Source organism: Rhinoraja longicauda, chromosome 8 (genome assembly GCF_053455715.1).
Source record: "Rhinoraja longicauda isolate Sanriku21f chromosome 8, sRhiLon1.1, whole genome shotgun sequence".
NCBI lineage: Eukaryota > Metazoa > Chordata > Chondrichthyes > Rajiformes > Arhynchobatidae > Rhinoraja > Rhinoraja longicauda.
Window position 1 is genome coordinate 73,550,368 of NC_135960.1, and position 6,259 is coordinate 73,556,626.

Consider the following 6,259-nt stretch of genomic DNA (forward strand, 5'->3'; position numbering starts at 1 on the left):
CCTCAGTTCTAAATGGCCTCCCCTTTATTCTTAGACTGTGGCCCCTGGTTCTGGACTCCCACAACATTGGGAACATTTTTGCTGCATCTAGCTTGTCTAGTCCTTTTATGATTTTATACGTCTCTATAACTTGGTGCACATTACAATAATAAACCAATTCCAATACCATTTGGTAACCCTAACCCCTACCTGACAACTTCCAACTCCGTGTTGCCCTGCACAGTTCCAGTGACCTCACTGCAGAGTATTGATTTATTGCTTTCCTGAGGAACTCCACAAGCATCTTCACTGAGCTTGTGCATGATGTGGGAGGGGAAGATGTTGGAAGAGGAAAATGTTTTGTACTTGGATCTAGTTTATGGTAAGCCTACAACCTGAACAGTGGGTGAGAATTCTGTTGATCTGGAGCCGGCACTATTTCTATTCCACCCCACCAGTTTAAAAGTGAAGTAGAAATGGTCTTTATGTATTCTAAAGGTATCAAGTGCTATTGCCCCTCGCATGTCATTCAATATTGCGATCGTAATTGGGTATAGATGCTTATGGTTTTAGTTTGGAGATACAGCACGGAAACAGGCCCTTTGGCTCACCAGCCAGCGATCCCCGCACATCAACACTACCTACACACACTAGGGACAATTTTTACATTTGCCAAGCCAATTAACCTACAAACCTGTACATCTTTGGAGTGTGGGAGGAAACCGAAGCTCTCGGAGAAAAACTACGCGGTCATGGGGAGAACGTACAAACTCCATACAGACAGCACCGTTTAAAGTGTGTCTTGTAGTTTTTTAAATAAAATCATGAACAGGATAATTGTCATTTGGTAAGTCCATATTTACCAGCCATTAATGGTGTAGGATAAAATATTTCTGGATTGAAAAACTCTACCCTTTCATAATGTATGGTTTTACGACTTATTGTACAGTATGCTCTCTGCCATTTAGTTGCAGTTTCTAAGTTGAGGATTGGCATGTACAGTACATAATTGATTGTAGAAAACATCACTTCAGAGGTTAATAGACAATAGGTGCAGGAGTAGGTCATTCGAGCCAGCACCGCCATTCACCATGATCATGGCTGATCATCCACAAACAGTACCCCGTTCCTGCCTTCTCCCCCTATCCCTTGACTCCGCTATCATTAAGAGCTCTATCTAACTCTCTCTTCAAAGCATCCAGAGAATTGGCCTCCACTGCCTTCTGAGGCAGAGAATTCCACAGATTCACAACTCTCTGAGTAAAAAGGTTTTTCCCCATCTCCGTTCTAAATGGCCTACCCCTTATTCTTAAACTGTGGCCCCTAGTTCGGGACTCCCCCAACATCGGGAACTTGTTTCCTGCCTCTAGCGTGTCCAATCCCTTAATAATCTTATATGTTTCAATAAGATCCCCTTTCATCCTTCTAAATTCCAGAGTATACAAGCCCAGTCGCTCCAGTCTTTCAACATACAAGAGTCCCGCCATTCCGGGAATTAACCTAGTGAACCTACGCTGCACTCCATAGCAAGAATGTCCTTCCTCAAATTTGGAGACCAAAACTGCACACAGTACTCCAGGTGCAGTCTCACTAGGGCCCTATACAATTGCAGAGACCTCTTTGCTCCTATTCTCAACTCCTCTTGTTATGAAGGCCAACATTCCATTGGCTTTCTTCACTGCCTGCTGTACCTGCATGCTTCCTTTCAGTAACTGATGAACCAGGACTCCCAGATCTCATTGTAAGTCCTCTTTTCCTAACTTGACACCCATTCAGATAATAATCTGCCTTCCTGTTCTTACCACCAAAGTGGATAACCTCACATTTATCCACATTAAACTGCATCTGCTATGCATCTGCCCACTCACACAACCTGTCCAAGTCACCCTGCAACCTCATAGCATCCTCCTCAGTTCACACTGCCCCCCAGCTTTGTGTCAACTGCAAATTTGCTAATGTTACTTTTAATCCCTTCATCCAAGTCATTAATGTATATTGTAAATAGCTGCGGTCCCAGCACCGAGCCTTGCTAGTCACTGCCTGCCATTCTGAAAGGGACCTGTTTATCCCCACTCTTTGTTTCCTGTCTGCCAACCAATTTTCTATCCATGTCAGTACCCTACCCCCAATACCATATGCTTTAATTTTGTCCTATGCAGGACCTTGTTGAAGGTGTTCTGAAAGTCCAGGTACACTACATCCCTGTCCATTTTCCTAGTTCCATCCTCAAAAAATTCCAGAAGATTAGTCAAGCATGATTTCCCCTTCGTAAATCCATGCTGACTCGGAAAGGTCCTGTTACTGCTATCCAAATGCTCCGCAATTTCGTCTTTTATAATTGACTCCAGCATCTTCCCCACCACTGATGTCAGACTAACCGATCTACAATTTCCTGTTTTCTCTTTCCTTCCTTTCTTAAAAAGTGCGATAACATTTGCTACACTCCAATCCACAGGAACTAATCCTGAATTTATAGCACATTGGAAAATGATCACCAATGTGTCCATGATTTCTAGAGCCACCTCCTTAAGTACCCTGGGAGGTAGACAATAGTCGTTTATCAATAGTCGTTTATTTGTCACATACACATAAATGTGTAGTGAAATAAAACATTACCCGCAGTTCAACAATAAGACCAATAAGAATAATCAATAAAAATGCAATAACAAATGCAATCATAAACTAACACCAAACAAAAAGAAACATCCATCACAGTGAGTCTCCTCCAGTCCCTCCTCACTGTGATGATAGGCCAGAATGTCTTTTCTCTTCCCTGCCGTCTTCTCCCGCGGTCAGGCTGTTGGAGTTGCCACGTCGGGGCTCCCGACATTGAAGCCCCCACCGGGCCGCCCAACCCCCGTGATTCGGGGCGGGCGAAGACGCTGTCGCTGCCGGAGCTCCCGATGTCGGCCCCCACCCAGGGGCCTGCGGGCTTCCGACGTCCAGGCGGCCTGCTCCGGAGACGAGTCGCAGCCGCTCCCGCAGCATCCGAAGGCGGCCAGCGCCGCAGGTGGTGAGTCCGGGCCGCGGGCTCTGTGAACCAGAGCCCAGGTGGTCCCAGGTGCATGGCCGGTGGTAGGCCGCAGCGGGAACGGAGACACGACACAGAAACAAAGGTCGCGTCTCCGTTCGGGAGAGAGAATTTTACAGTTCCCGTTCCCTCCCACCCCCCACATAACATACAAACACTACACCATATTAGGACCATCGGGCCCTGGGGATTTATCAGCCTTCAGTCCCATCAGTCTACCCAACACCATTTCCTGCCTAATGTGAATTTCCTTCAGTTCCTCCGTCACCCTAGGATCTCTGTCCACTAGAACATCTGGGAGATTGTTTGTATCTTCCTTAGTGAAGACAGATCCAAAGTACCGGTTCTACTCGTCTGCCATTTCCTTGTTCCCCATAATAAATTCACCTGCTTCTGTCTTCAAGGGACCCACATTTGCCTTGATTATATTTTTCCTCTTCACATACCTAAAGACACTTTATATTCCTTTATATTCTTGGCTAGCTTACCTTCGTACCTCATCTTTTCTCCCCGTATTGCCTTTTTAGTTATCTTCTGTTGCTCTTTAAAAGAGTCCCAATCCTCTGGCTTCCCGCTCTTCTTTGCTATGTTATACTTCTCTTTTATTTTTATGCTGTCCTTGACTTCCCTTGTCAGCCACAGTCGCCTCTTACTCCCCTTAGAATCTTTCTTCCTCTTTGGAATGAACTGATCCTGCAACTTCTGCATTATTCCCAGAAATACCTGCCATTGCTGTTCCACCGTCTTCCCTGCTAGGGCCTCCTTCCAGTCAAATCTGGCGAGCTCCTGCCTCATGCCTCCATAGTCCCCTTTGCTATACTGTAATACTGACACTTCCGATTTTCCCTTCTCCCTCTCAAATTGTAGATTAAAATTTATCATATTATGACCACTATCTCTTTTACCTTGAGTTCCCTTATCAAAATCCGGTTCATTACACAACACTAAATCCAGAATTACTGGTAGGCTTCAGTACAAGCTGCTCTAAGAATCCATCTCGGAGGCACTCCACAAACTCTCTTTCTTGGGGTCCATTACCAACCTGATTTTCCCAGTTTACCTGCATGTTGAAATCTCCCATAGCCATTACATTTGCGACATGCCAATTTTAACTCTTGATTCAACTTGCACCCTATATCCAGGCTACTGTTTGGGGGCCTGTAGATAACTCCCATTAGGGTCTTTTTACCCTTACAATTCCTCAGTTGTATACATACTGATTCTATGTCACCACTTGCAAGGGAGTGAATATCATTCCTTACCAACAGAGCGACCCCACCCCCTCTGCCCACCTGTCTGTCTTTTCGATAGGATGTGTACCCCTGAATATTCAGTTCCCAGCCCTGGTCCTCTTGCAGCCATGTCTCTGTAATTCCCACATCATACTTGCCAATATCTAACTGAGCCTCAAGCTCATCCACTTTATTTTTCATACTCTGCGCATTTAAATACAACACTTTAACGTCTGTATTCACCTCCCCTCTCACACCATTGGCCCTGACCTTCTCGAACTTTTCTTTTCACTAATTCGGGAATGAACTTTTCTTTTCACTAATTCTGTATTCACTTCCCTTTCAACTCCACCTTTATATTCCCACTTTGTCAACCCCTCCCCCCCCCCCCATTATTTAGTTTAAACCCACACGTGTAGCACTAGCAAACCAGCCAAACGTTGGTCCCCCTCCAGTTAAGGTGTAACCCGTCCCTTTTGTACAGGCCCACCCCTACCCCAGAAGAGATCCCAGTGGTCTAGAAATCTAAATCCCTGCTCCCTGCACCAGCCCCTCAGCCATACATTCATATCCCCGATCTCCCTGTTCCTGCCCTCACCAGCACGAGGTACAGGAAGCAGTCCAGAAATAACCACCCTAGAAGTCCTGCTTCTCAATCATCTTCCGAATACTTTAAACTCACGTTGCAGTACCTCCTTCCTCTTCCTCCCGACGTCTGTTCACCTTCTCTCTTGAGGTGCCCTTGTCCGATCTCAACACACTCTGAAAGGTTAGTAGGTCTGTGAAGAATGATAGATCTAGGGATGACTTTAAAAACAGTTCTAATAGCTTCCACAGCCTCGGGTTGCTTAGGCCAATTCTTATGCCATTACCACGATCAAAACATTATGGCAGAACAAAAAGATTGTCACTCAGTAAAAAATGTAACCATGTCTCCCATACACAGATGGGAAGTCAGCTCATTGTAATATCTGTCATCATTAGCAACACTAATTGCTTTCACAAAAGTGCATTTTTAATAAGGTATTAGATTAAGAACAGAGACCTTTTTACTTTGATCTTTCAGATACTTTCCTTCTCCCCCACCCCGTTTTGCTGCTTTGTACATGCAGGATCATTATATTAGACGACAGAGAATCCGGGTGATCTCGTGCATCCAGAAATGTATTGCCAAGTCTGATGATTGTCCTATTGAATGTAAGGAAAGCTTCCCAACGTAACTTATTCTAGTCACTTTACAGCTAAAACTCATTTCCCTGAAACCAGTTATCAGTGGGCAATCCTGCATTTGAAGAAGGGTTGAACAGCAGAACAAAACCATGCAGCTCAAAAAGCAGGGGTTTGGGGGAGATGTAGGACATCAGAGGGATCACTCTTCTCTAATTTTGCAACTGAGGCACATTGTCTGGTTCACCTCCCGCTGTCGTGTCCAGATCCAATGACGTACAGGTTTGGAGGTTAATTACTTTGGTAAGAACTTGTAAATTGTACCTAGTTTGTAGTGTGAACTTTGTCTTGGTGACCATTAGCAAATCGACATTTATGCTTTTACGCAAGAATCCTACATTTTCTAGATTAAAGGACTGCATTGCTGAAGTCTTGACAGTTTTGAAGGTGGTCTTCAGTTTTGGAATCCTTTTCACAGCTCCAGTAGCAAATAAAATATGAAGGTGTCAACATTAACACTCTTAGCTTCCAATAGCTGGTTACAGCCATTTCACAAATAGAAACATGGAAAACAGGTGCAGGAGGTCATTCGGCCCTTCGAGCTAGCACTGCCATTCAATATCATCCAAAATCAGTACCCCATTCCTGCTTTTTCCCCATATCCCTCGATTCCGTTAGCCCGAAGAGCTAAATCTAACTCTCTCTTGAATACATTCTTTAAATAAAATTCTTTTAACATGCAAGATCTTTAGAAAATATCACACCCTGCCCATGTCATCACTCACTCTGACCACATTTCATCCATCCTAAGATTCCTTAACCAACATCTAGTTACGTAACAACTTTTGAG